Here is a 14,386-nt window from a genome sequence, read left to right on the forward strand (position 1 = left end):
GTAATCCCAGCTACTCAGGAGGCTGAGGCAGGAGGATCACTGGAGCCCAGGAGTTGGAGGCTGCAGTGAGCTATGATGATGCCACTGCACTCCAGGCTGGGTGACAGAGCAAGACCCTGTCTCAAAAGAAAAGAAAAATAGGTAAATTAGTTTGAATTGGGTTTCTGTCACCAATGGGTTAAGGTGGCCTTTTAACATTAGACAACAAGATGCCAGTGAAGTGTAAGGAAAATGGTGAGGCACATGCCAAGATAATTGGAGACTTACATTGTAATGCCCTCTCTCTACAACCTGCTGCCATCTGCATTTGAGAGGGGCAGCAAGTGACAGCAAGCTGAACTGAGCCTAGGGTGGTAGGGACCAGGCAAAATCCAAGCCTCAAACCATGGTGTGCCAAGGCTGGAAAGCCCTAACCTACAGGCTCTTGTCGCTTCCAGGTACTGCCAAATGCACCTGAGTGGGGGTGGGGAAATGGGCAGAGGCACTTCATGCTGCCTTGAAAACAGACCCAAATCTCCCCTTCTGTGCCCTGGTGGCACAAACCTCCATGACCCCAAACTGCTGCTGACGAGGCAGAGTGGCAGTTAGACATTGTACAGTGTTACTGTTCCTCAGGTCCTGTGGACGTCTCACTCTGTTCCTCCAGTTTACCAATCCTGCGCTGGCATTGACAGGCAGGTATATACGGGGTGACTGGGAGAGGGGAGCGCCCCACAGCATCTAAGTGCTGATAGATTAGTTAGGAAAGAGCACCGCTGCCTTCATCTCCCCGTGTTGGCTTTGGCCTCCCTCTCCCAGCTGTCCTTTGGCGGAGGTGCAGAACACTGATGAGATACCTCTTGGACCCCTTCCAGAAGGATCTCCGATTAAGGCAATTAGTTGAGAGCTGGAGGACAATTTAGCGAGCATGCTGCAGTGCCAAGGGTCTCCCAGGTCAAGAGGCCAAGTCTCACTCTGCTAGTGATATGCCCCTAGGGGGGTCTCGGTGAAACTAAAACAAGAAGAAATCACCTTTCCTTCTGTAAAACACTCCAGGATGTCCAAAAGGGCGCTGCATTATACTGATGTGTCAATGCGGAACAAGGATAATGCATTTGGCAGAACCAACTCCATTTTGCTAAGGTGGATTTGGCAGGAACCACATCACAGACAGACAAATCCCAGTAAAATACATTTTAAAAGCAGAACATAAAGAAAGGAAATATCATGGGGAGAACAATGATAGTAACTTTTTTGTTGGTGACCACTATGTGGTCAGTGCTTTCATAGATGTCGCCTCTTTTCTGCAAAGTAGATGTTATTCCCATTTTACAAATATGGAAAGTGAGGCCCTAAGAAGTTGAATAACCAGAATCTAGAATGTCTACCTAGAAAGAATCCTTCTGTAGCACCACAGAGCCTCTCACTACCCCATGCTCCCTCCCAACAGCTAAAGAGTCTCTTGAGCCCTGGCCACGCGTGCACAAATACGTTACAGGAGGCAAATAAAACTGCATCTCTTGGTGTGTGTGACTCTCCTTGGCTATGGGAGCTTGCCCCTCTGCCTCAATTTTTTAACTGTCCTTAAATCTCTGCTACTCAAAAGTTACACAAAATAAATTGAATCCCTTTTCCCCATGTCAGTCTTCTACTTATTTTAGGACAATTCCCAAGTTGTCTCTAGGGCTTTCCCTTTCTGGACTGTGAAACGAGGCTTGAGAACACACGCCCAGTGCCCAAGGGGCTGCTTGAGATGGGAGATCTCTCTCATCCATTCATTCTTTGCTGAGCGCTCACTGAGACCTTAATTCCCTGCACCCCACACCGATGCCCCTGCCTGGAGAAGTGGGCAAGAGGGGGTCGCTCATCTTTGTAGTTCCTTGGGGAGCAGTACTGTCTGCCACACTCACTCCACAGTACAGAGTGTCAGCAGAACCTCCCAGATGCCAGCCCCTACTGAGAACAGCCTCAGCTTGCCCCTGAGACCAGTGCTAACTACACTGGGTTGCACATCAGCTGCTGGCCACGTGAAATATTTGTGGAAGATTTCCCAAACACACATTCCTGTCTTAGCAAATTATCTCCAAGAACACAGTGAGGAGAAAGATAAGTACAGGAGAGATGCCTGAATGAGAAACTAAATTGGGTCCTCCCGAAATGGCCAGTGCCAATGGCTTGCTCTGTAGAAAGGAAAGGTTTCACCACATGCTTCTCCCCAGGGGCAGAAAGGGCAGATCGAGTTGCTTCTCATTCCCTCCCGCCCCACCCTGAGGAATGGACTCAGGGACACTGCAGCCTTTCTCTTCCCTGATATCTCTGAGTCAAGGCGCCATGTTGACCAAGTAGGTCAGATAAAGGACTGCAAAATCATTGTCCCAATTGCCCAGGGAGGATGTGGCCAGCATTCCTAGGTGTGTTTGCAAATTTGGCTGAGAGAGTAGGTGCCAAGTGAGAGACGCTGGCAAAGTAAGCCCACACTGGAGACCAGTAGTTCTCTCCTGCCACAGGGTACTTTGGATTAAATCCCTGCCAACCCAGTAGCATACGGGCTCTCACGCTCACCACAGAGCCGGGAGTCCTACACTCAAAACTCTGCCCAGGTGCCTTCTACAATAGGACAGTGTTTATTACAATAGAGTTCTTCTACTTTCCCAGAACATAGTAATCCATCAACTGACAAACTTACTTGGTACATACTTTTAAGATTAGAAAATTCAACTCATTTATTACTTATACATTATTCACTTCCAGAATCATTGAAAGTTGCATGTGATAAATATCCATAAAATTATTATTAATACATCAAGGACTTATAGACAGAAGTCAAGTAACAAAATGGATTGAAAGAAGAAAATCATATTAGAAGACTTAATCTAAGGAAGAATGGAGTTTAGCTTTGAGATTCTGCAATAAAGTAGAAAAGAGAAGAAAAATGTTAGGCTGCATGTGTCTCATTATTTAATTAAAGAGAGCCCACAGACCCATCAGGAGACGTTGCCTTGATAAATTTTAAGTAGGGATCATTAAAATAGAATTTAAATAAAACTTTTTAGGAATTCATCCACTATGCATCTATAAGACCTATCTGTATGCATGAGTATACTTCTGTGTATACATGGAGGTACATACCTATCTGTCATCTATATAGTCTCTTTATATATATATAGTTCAGAAATTTAAAACAAAACAAAGCAAAACTGCCAAGAACCTTTGCAAGACCTCGTCTGTCTCAGTTTATAGGAACAGTTGCCTGTCACGGGAAGGAATTTGGTGGGAAGCATGGGGTAGAAGTAATCCCATATCCCCTAGCACATCTGCCTGCTTACTCTGGCCTGCTAGGTGGCTGATCCTACAAAGGCCTGGTTGTTTCATGCTCTAGGGCCCTTGCCTGCTAGTGGGCTGAAGGGGGAGTTGGTCAGTCTTGCTGCCCGAAGGCCAGGATCCAGGTGCCTGAGGAAAGCTCTTTGGCACCCAGGAGTCCTGCCCCAGAGCATTGCTGTCTAAACCCACCCTGTGGGCCAAGCTGGCATATGACTGGGCGTCCGCTCAGCTCCCAGTTGGCACTCCAGTGCCCTGCTGGCCCTGGAATCCTGCCCCAAACCACAGCTGCCTGGCTCTGGGCCTGACAATCCGCCTACTCCTTGCCAGAATACTTTCTCTCTCTCTGGACGGCTGGATCTTGTCATCATATCCTTCCCTCAGCTCCTGCGAGGGCTCCTGCTTCCACCCTGGTGGCCCAGACAGGCCCCAATCCCACGAAGCCACCTGCCTGTTGTGACTTTTCCTCTGTCCAGAAATCTTAACCATCCCATGCCTCCACCTCTCTGATTAAGCACCTGGAAAGTTAGACCCAAGTTCACCAAACCCTGGAGTAGTCGTGATGTAGATTCCAGGCTGTTCTCCTTAGAAGCCAGCTGAGGCCACTCTGGGGTCCTCCCCTCTCCCCGCGGACCCACTGTCTAACAAAGTTATGAAAGCAGAGGGAGGTGTCACCTTTCCTAGAAGATGGTCTATGTGGAGAGTGTGTCCGTGCCCCTAACATCAGGGGCGTGTCTGTGGGACAGTGACAACAGAGAGGGTCTACTCCTCTAACCCACAAGCAGAATCAGGAGGGATTCAAAAGGGTCAAAAGTTACCACCACGCTACATTAGCGTGAACAAGGCTCACTGCTGGGCCCGGCCATGCTGCTGTAGGGAAATGAGTATATGCCCCATGGCCACCGCCCTGGAGAGGACAGGAGAAAGATCCCCACCAGTTCTATCCTTTAAAGTGGGGAGTGCCTGAGAAAGAGCTGAAACATTTCCTGAGCCAAGGGCTTGCTGTGAGAGGAGAACACTTTGGGGTCAGTTCTCAGATAAATCCGAAGTTGGGGGCAGGGGGAGCTGTGGGGCTGTACCAGCCACACATGTCCTGCAGAAGCAGTTCCCAGGTGCCCCCAGCCATGGGCACAGCCAGAAGGATCATGATCTTTGGAGGCCATCAGTATACACCGCCAAGCCCAGCTTGTGGGGTGTGAGCTCCCTGAGGTTGAGGAGTCCCAGAGAGAACCAACCACCGAAGCAGCCACAGCTGAGGACCGACATGTATGGCCCCCATCTGCTTGAAAGAAGAAAGGTCTATAACTGAGCAGAGGGACCTGAAGCCATTTGCAGTGCCTGGTTCATCATGGGCACTCGGTATACATTCACATTCATAGCTTCCACTCACTGGAGATCCCAAAGGTGACATGGAGAGGGACATGGCCCCAGGGGTTGGCAGGTACCATGTAGGGACAGCCCAGGGCTCCTTTGGGTGAAGTGGAAGCATGCCCCTTCACGCCTCCTGCTGAGGCCATGCCTCTGGGAGGGACTTTGAAAGGCCACCACCACAAGGAGGGGACAGTTTTCGCTAGGTTCCCTGCTCCTCTGCCTGACTCTACCTTCCAGAAAAACATTCCTGTGGAGAGTGAAGAGTCAGGAAAATTAGGGTTGCGAGGGGTGGCTGAGGCAAATTGTGAGAATAAAACGTTGTTGGGTCACTGCAGTCTTGCTCGTCAAAGTACCTAAACCACATTAGGAAAGCCTCCCTTTTGTAACTTGAGTTGCAAGTGCATAGGTATTTATTTTCATTTAGTGATTAAAAAGTAGATAAAATTCATACATAGTGAACCACCTGGCTTAAGTGACCTTCAAATAAAGTAGTAACAAAAAACAATTACATAAAGACATATATCTGATTTTAAACATGCCAGAAACCTAAACAAAATAGAAAGAAAATCCATTATTCAGGCCAAAAAAAATAGGAGTGATTATGAACAACTTGGTTATTTTCTTAAAAGAAGAATGACAACTGCACTGAAGTCCTAACCCACATCTTGGCTGGAGTGCTTTAAGATGGGAAAATACCAAAACCAGCTTCTCCTGTCCCCTTTGCTCTGGAGCTACAAAAACTCAGGCACTGACTCCGTGGCTTGGCTGCGGTTTCTGCTGTGAAGAAGCGACTGTGTGGCAGGCACTGCTGGGCTGAGGGACAGGAGGGCTGGAGGTGGCTGTTGGCTGTGGCTTAGAGGCCTGCTGGGGCACACGGATAGCGGTCACAGGAGAGGCTTCTGGCAGGACAGGAGTGAAAGGGATAAGGTGGTTATTACATAGCAAAAACAGTTTTAAAGGAAACTTTGCTAATTGTTTTAGTTCATTTGGGCTGCTATAACAAAATCCCCTAGACTGGGTAGCTTATAAACAACAGAAATTTATTGCTCCCAGTTCTGGAGGATGGGAAGTCCAAGATCAAAGCACCAGCAGATCTGGTGTCTGGTGATGGCCCATTTGCTGTCTCATGGATGGCACCTTCTTGTTGTGTCCCTGCATGGTGGAAAGGACTAGCTGGCTCTCTGGGATCTCTTTTATAAGGGCACTAATCCCATTCATGACCTAATCACCTCCCAAAGGCCCCACCTCCTAAAACCATCACCTTGGGGGTTAGGATTTCAACATATAGATTTGGGAGAGGACATAAACATTCTATCCATTGCACTAATACTACCTAGATTAGAAAAGATGGCTACTCAAATAATAGTTTTTAAAAATCTATATTCATTTTTAAATCCTTGTAACATGCACTTGGAGAAAAATTCCCCAGGTTTAGTATTACCTGTGTATGGGAATTGGGAAAATAAGCAATGACCCTTAGCAGTGCTGGTTTTCAAAGTGTGGTCCATGGGCCTCTTCCCTGCATCACCCAACTTGCTGTAGAGTTCTAGGCAACCCCACCCCCCAAGAACTATAGAGTGGGAATCTATGAAGGCAGGGCCCAAGGATCTGTATTTTTAAGTTTGCAAGTATAGTAATTTTGAAAACCATTAACCTAAAGGGTAAAAGATCACATTGTTAACATATATCTCACCCTTAATCTTGCAGCCAGGCACTGGAAAGCACAGTGAATTTCGAATCAAAATGCTTGGGTTAAAATTATGCTACTTAGCCTTGAGCAATTCTCTTAATTTTCTATGGCTCCAGTTTTCCTCATTTGCAAAATGGAAATTCTATCCAGAGTTGTAAACATTAACTGGCAAGAAATGTAAAAGCATTTGCACTGGAAACTCTACAGGATTATATAAATGATCATTATTATTAACTGTCGGGTATCAGAGGTCCACACCCATGGTCTCAGCCCCCTAGTCTAAGCTACCATCATTTCTTGCCTGCGCCTCTATTATAACCTTTCTGAAGTCATTCTTCTCCTTGTCCCTTCTATTTTATACTCTGCTGATTATACATCTCCCTTATTAAACCCTTCAAAAGCTTCCTGTTGGCCTTAGAGTATAGTCTAAAATCCTTAAGCTAGCGCTTATTATCACCAATACTCGATTGATTTGAGAAAAGATAGAACTGAAATGCAAAGGATCCACAGTACCATTGACTGCCCAGCAAAAATCCACGTGGGCTTAAATCTAGCATCTGGGAGCCTCAGGCGGCCAAGCCACAGCACAGAGGATGGGCCCCTGGCTACATCAGAATCCTCAAGTGGAGATAGGACAGGATTATGGACAAAGCCAAGATCTCACAGGCGTGCCTGTGGCATCCTTATTGAAGAGGAGGAAAGATACAATATTAAAAATGTAGGCTTTGGACTGTGTGGGCTTAAAGAAATGACTCTAACTTACAGTGATCATAATAATATGATTAAATATAATTTAAAGGGCTAAATGTACATTTAATTTGTTTTTAAAATACAGAGATCCTTACTGATAGGCATTTTTATTGATGGAAGCATTTTTCATTTTTTAAATAAACTTTTAATTTTAGAATAGTTGCATATTTACAGAAAAGTTGCCAGTGTAGTACAGACGCTTCCCACCTACCACTCGCCTAGTTTCCCTGATGTTATCATCTCACAGTGCCACGGCACATTTATCAAGAGTAAGAAGCCAACACGGGTGCAATACTGTTACCTACACTCCAGCCTTTATTCAGATTTCACCAGTTGTTCCATTAATGCCCTTTTCTGTTCAGGACCTAACTCAGGATCCCACATTGCATTTAGTCGTCCTAGCTTCTTAGTCTCCTCTGGGCTGTGACAGTTTCTCATATTTTCTTGGCTTTTGATGAGCTTGACAGTTGTGAAGAGTGCTGGTCAGGTGTTTTGTAGAAAGTCCCTCAGTTGGGATTCGTCTGATGTTTTCTCACGGTTAGGCTGGATAATGGGGTTTGGGGGAGGAAAACCATAGAGGGGAGATGCCCGTTTCATCACCTCCTGTCAAGGGTACCTACTATCAGCGTGACTTGTCACTGCTGATGTCAACCCAATCACCTTGCGCAGGTAGCACTTGCCAGATTTCTCCACTGTAAAGTCACTTTTCTCCCCTTTCCATACTGATCTCTTTTTTTTTTTTTTTTTTGGAGACAGAGTCTCACTCTGTTGCCCAGGCTAGAGTGAGTGCCGTGGCGTCAGCCTAGCTCACAGCAACCTCAAACTCCTGAGCTCAAGCGATCCTCCTGTCTCAGCCTCCCGAGTAGCTGGGACTACAGGCATGCGCCACCATGCCCGGCTAATTTTTTGTATATATATTTTTAGCTGTCCATATAATTTCTTTCTATTTTTAGTAGAGATGGGGTCTCGCTCTTGCTCAGGCTGGTCTCGAACTCCTGAGCTCAAACGATCCACCCACCTCGGCCTCCCAGAGTGCTAGGATTACAGGCGTGAGCCACCGCGCCCGGCCCATACTGATCTCTTTAGAAGCAAGTTCCTAAGCACAGCTCACCATGTTCAAACTGTATGTGTGGCAGGGGGTGGAGTATGTCTACAAAAATTATTTGGAATTCTTTTGTAAGAAAAAGTTGTTTCTTTCCTTCATTGCCCCCTCCCCATGTATTTATTTCTTCAATCACTTATTTATATTATTAATAGTATGGACTTAGGGATATTTATTTTATACTTTGGATTATAATCCAATAGTATTTACAGATGATCCTTAATTTATGACAGGTTGCATTCCAATGAACCCACTGTAAGTTGAAAATATCTTAAGTCAAATGCATTTAATACCCCAATAAACCCATCATAAAGTTGAAAAATCGTAAGTCAGATCATTGTAAGTCTAGAACCATCTGTGTTTTGTTGCTCATCCTGTTCCAGCTTTGCCCACTGGGAGCTCTTTCAGTTTGTCTCCTGTGTCCCTTTGACATGTCCCATCCCTTTGCTTTTTGAGCCCTTCCTTACTTTCCGGCACTACAAGATGCTTTAGGCTCATCTTGAATTTTTCCTGCCCCATTTCTTCCAAGGAGCCCTGGTTCCTTTTACTGGAGAACAGTATTAGAAACCAAGGTCTGGGTGCTGGGAGAATCAGATTTTCAAACACTTTTTAGCATTTATTTTTAATTATAAAATTAACATACACTCTTGGTAAAATTTTCAAACAACACAGAAATGTATCAAGTTAGACATGAAAAAGTACTACCTGCTTTTTCTCCAATCCATTTTCCAAAACTAAACTATAGTTAAGATGTATTTACAGTTTTAAAAAATTTACAAATTGATGTATCTTTATAGGACATTTGAAAACTACAAGGTTGAAAAATATAAATTAATAATATTTTGGAATTGTTTGCATTGTTTACAATGGGGAAAATGAGAAACAATGTGTTTCACCAACAATGGGAGATTAGTTAAAAACACTACATACAATTCATTTATAAACTGTAACCCTAAGAACCTGATAAAAATCCTGTGAAATAAAGATATTTAATTACATGAGGAAGTGTTCGCAATATATCTATTAGATGAAAAACAGTAGATTACAAAATACTGTGTACAATATTTGTTCCCCTTTTTTTGTAAAAATAATAAAGTTAAAAGCACATATTTATACAAAAAAAGACTAATGGGATATGTATCAATATGTCATAGTGAGTAGCTCTGAATGGTGTTGTAATTACAGGTGATTTTGCCTTTCTTCTCTACATATGCATTTCCCAAATTCTCTACCATAAACATGCACTGCTTTTGAACTAAGGAACAAAGTTAATACAAGCAGTCCTTGCTTTATACAATATCATGTTAACTGAAACTGCATATTGGAACCGTGACCTCAATTTACACAATTCTGTGATAACTGTAGTTATCATTTCCTATAAAAATTGGACTTAAATAATCCAGAGTACGAAAAGAAACACTAGTGTCTGGAATGGAAATTGAGTTGATGTATTCACTCATTCACTCAACAAATATTTTATTGAGCATTTGCTATGTCATACACTGCTATAGGTGCCAGGGACACAGGATACCAGTATATAGGCCCAAGGATGTTCTCCAGAGAATTATTTATTAATATGATATTGAAACATTGAAAACAACCTAATTGTCAAAACCACATAAGAAAATCATGGCATAGTCATAAGATGGAATAGTATGTGCCCATTAAAAACCATGTTGTAGATCATACTTATTGACATTGGAAATCTTTAAAATTATATGTTATAATTGAAAAAGAGCAGACAACAAAATAATGTGTAGAGCATAATGCCATTTTTTACTAACAATATATGTATAAGTTTGTGTATGTATAAGTTTGTGTATAATATTTTTATATCCATACCCATAGCCTATCGATATTTGAGTGAAACCACCTCTCTCTCCCCAGATAGAGATTGGAGAAGAAGAGGGCCATTGTCTAAGAACTTAATCACACTCTTCAAAGTGAAACCTCAAAGCATCTGCTAAATCTTTGGTTGTGTAAATAAAAGCCTAGAAATAACTCTCGGATTGAGGTTCAAGATAGTGATATTGCCTTGCATAAGAAAAATGGTAGACATTTGGGGGCGTCCTGAGTGGGCAGAGAAAGGATAACTGGAGTAGATTCTGTCTGCTTCCCTAAACTTCCAGACAAGCCATCATGCGAAGGCCTTGACTTAATATTGTGTGTGAGTGTGTTATGTGAATCAAGAAAAATGGCCGGATTCCATATTTAGCTTAATGGAGAAACCACTGAAGAAAGAGCTACAAGTGCAAAGAACAGGATGTCAGTGGAGGCAAGAAGTTGGAGCTAATGATGACCATAAGGAAGATTTCACTGAGGATAAAGCCCGTGTCACATGTGTATTTGTATCCCTGGCTCCTAGCTTAGTGCTGCATTCATTTAAGTTTAATTTAATAGGGGCTGGAGTGCTTGAGAGCCAACTAAGTTTGCTTTTCTTAACACTTACCTGTATCATGCCAAGTGTCACAATGGTAAGGACTGAAAGTTCAGTTATGTATCCTTTTTTTATTTCAACCTATATGTCTAGAATCATTATCTTTGAGATAAGCATAATCTTATCTCCGGGTTATGCATTAACCTTGATGTCTGTCACCTCCTGTCCCAGTTTCTTTGCTCTTCACAATGTCTTCATTATCGACATCATCAGCACCTCACGTTCATCACGGCAGAGATGTACAGTTGGCTCATTATGCACCAGGCATTGTTCTAAGTGCTTTGTGTGCTAATTCACTTAACCTTTACAGCAACCCTATGAAGTAGTTACAGCTGAGGAAAACAAGATGTGGAAGTTAAGTTCACTTTTATTCTTACCCCATACACAATCCCTCGGTACCCTCATTCACTCCTATGGCCTCAAAGATCACCATACACTGATGACTCAGGATGAAATGTGAGCTCCAGGAGTCCAGAGACTTTCCATGACCATCAATTCTCCCATATGTCCCAATTACCTAGCCCAGGACTTCAATACATGTTTGTTGGCTGGGCGAGGTGGCTCATGCCTGTAATCCTAGCACTCTGGGAGGCCGAGGCGGGTGGATCATTGGAGCTCAGGAGTTCAAGATCAGCCTGAGCAAGAGTGAGACCCCGTCTCTACTAAAAAGTAGAAAGAAATTAGCTGAACAACTAAAAATATATAGAAAAAATTAGCCAGGCATGGTGGCACATGCCTATAGTCCCAGTTACTCGGGAGGCTGAGGCAGAAGGATTACTTAAGCCCAGGAGTTTGAGGTTGCTGTGAGCTAGGCTGATGCCACGGCACTCTAGCCCGGGCAACAGAGCAAGACTCTGTCTCAAAAAATAAAAAATAAAGTAAAATAAATGTTTGTTGAAAGACTGAATGAATCTTGCCCAGAACTTTTTGCTCACCTGCAGTCCTAGCATCTTCATTTGAGTGCCCCAGACACCTCTTACTCAAAACCTCTAGAACACAACTCATTGTCTCCAACTCTCTTCCACCCCTGAATACGTTCTCCGTTTGATATTTCCTGTTTCTCCACAAATGGCACCATCAGCTCCCTATCTCTTGTCATTTTTTGTCTTAGTCATCCTATTCAGCCTGTCCCCATATTCCGTGGCTTTGACCATATAAATGTCTCTCAAATCCTTCTGCTCCTCTTCATCCTTACCCTAACCTAAGAAGTGATCTAGAGCAAAGACTCTGGAGACAGATTTCCTGGATTTAAACACTGCTGCTTACTAGCTGTGGCACCTTGGGCAAGTAATGTAAGTGTGCCTCTGGCCCCACATTCATATTATTTAGAAATTTTTGAATTGCAAGTAATAGAAACTCAACTCAAATGGCCTTCAACAAAAAAGGGAATTATGGGGTTCATCTAACTGAGACAAGGGTGTCCAGCTAGATTGAGAAGCCCATCGTGGTACTTCTTCTCTGTCTCTTATGGATGATTTCATCTGTTCTGGGCTCCATTCATACACAGGCTCTTCCCTCATGGTGGCAAAGTGGCTGCCAGAATGCCAGTTTTACATTCTATCCTCTCAAGAACCCCCGAGGAAAGAGAACCCTTTTCCTCTCTCCCTCTCTCTCTTTTTTTTTTTTTTTCTTGACAAAAAGCTCAGGATTACTTGATGTTGCTTGGCCAGGACCCATGGCCCATGGACCTAAAGATGGGATCAATCTCATGCAACCACAGTGAACAAGGATGGATGAGGGGGGTTGATCAAAGAAGACTTCGGTATTCTTTCCAGGAAAAAAAAAAAAAGAGGAACAAATGCGAATCCTGCATACATACACACGTACATAATACACGTGTACGTGCATACATAATAATGGTTTCCCTGTTGTAACTTGTCTGGTTGTCCTTCAGCAAGTTCACCACATTAAAGAGCTTTCTAAATTGTAAGTTACTAAAAAGAGCTTTCTAAAATGTAAGTTAATTACCATAACATGTAAGCTTCACAGGGGAGCAACCAGCTCTTATTCTTCGTCAGGTCCTAAGCCCTAGCCCAGTGCCTGGCACAAGATTGGTGGTTGGGAAATCTGGGGAATGAATGACCTCATCTGAGCCTCACAAGCACCAGGAGGTGCCAGGGAGATGTGATGAGCCATGTGTCACATGGCAAAATGAGCCAGGAGACAGCTAATGCAGAAAGAACCCCCTGCAGTCACCAGGATGGACCCAGGCAGAGGTTGGGTTTTGGTTGTATTTTGAAGGATAAAGACATGGTTATGGGTATAACAGGGTGTCCCAGCTGAGCCAAGAGGATGCTGGGTGTGGAAAGTCCACTTACCAGTAAGGAAAAGGCAGTCCTCCCGGGAGCCAAGTGTGTAAGGGCACCAGGGTATTGCTCAATTCCTAGCAGAGAAAACGGATCCATAAATAATAATGTGATAAGCCCATACCGTCCTTAGGGCCTTTGCCCGTGCTGGCCCCTGGGCATGAATGCCCTTAACACCATCAGTCTCCTTCACGTCCTGCGGGGTCCAGCACTCACGTCACCCCTTTGGAAAGCTTGTCCCTGGTCTTGCTATTTAAAGCAGTGCTCCGTACATCATTGCCCACTTGTAGTTCCTACACAGTGTGGGTCACTATCTGAAATAGCCTTGTTTGCTTGTTTACTGTCTCTCTCTTCCCATGGTAATATAATAAGCTCCACAAAGGCAGAGATCCTCACTGTCCTGTTCATTAGATATTTCTTAAACAAATTAATTAGGAAAGGGAATGATTCATCTGGTTCCAGTTGAGACTAGGTAAATAAATAACATGTTTTAAATATGTCTAGCATATTCCCGGGTACATAGTAGATCCTCAATAAAAGATAGACATACAATGACTATTAGTTACAGATGTCTTGAAATATTGAAATCCCTGAGTTCAATACTTCTGATCTTTCTTAAAGGCAGAGCCCAAAGCCCAGGAAGTGGAGGCTGAGCAGGCAAGGCAGGTGGAGGGAAGAAGGGAGGAAGGAAGGAAGGAGGGAAGGTATAGGCTAGTGGCTGCTGCTTGCCAAGGAGAAGAGTCAATGGGGGAGTGGAGCTGGATTGCTCAGGAAGATGCAAAGCCGAGAGTACGATGGCTGGGAGCTCCTGGGACTTTCCATAGGAAACTGGGAGTTGGATTGTGGGGCCTGAGATTAGGAAGGTAAAAAAAAAAAAAAAAAAAAAAAAACCCTACTCCAACCGAATCTTACTTTAATTATAAATCGATGATGGCAAGGTCTAGTTTAGTTCAACTTCAAGGCAGCATCTACTGAGCATTTCCTATGCTTGGGGCACTTGTGGGCCCCAGTGCAGGATAGAGAGCTGAGTCAGAGGTGGCTCAGGCCCCGTAGGAAACACATTTCCCTGGGGAGACAGAGGTAGGTCACAGCTAACTACAATTGTATAACGTGCCCTGCAGTCATACCCAGTGGAGGGGAGTGATCACAGGAAGGACGCCTTGGTGAGACAGAGCAGGGCCGATAAAAGGATGAAGGGGACCAAAACCATGTTGGTAATTAAACCACAAAGTTCAGGGAACATATCTATTTCTTGGTTCTGTTTTGTTTTGCCTTTTTTTCACTGAAATCATGTCAACCAGTTCAGGGCCACCTTTAACTGGCAATAATATGGTTGGAAAAGATCATTTCCTTAAGATAGACTGTATCTCTCAGCTCAGCATAGCTATCAATAATTGGGTTTTGTCTTTTCAGAAACAAAGTATGCTGAAATT

This window comes from Eulemur rufifrons, chromosome 4 (genome assembly GCF_041146395.1).
Source record: "Eulemur rufifrons isolate Redbay chromosome 4, OSU_ERuf_1, whole genome shotgun sequence".
Classification (NCBI taxonomy): domain Eukaryota; kingdom Metazoa; phylum Chordata; class Mammalia; order Primates; family Lemuridae; genus Eulemur; species Eulemur rufifrons.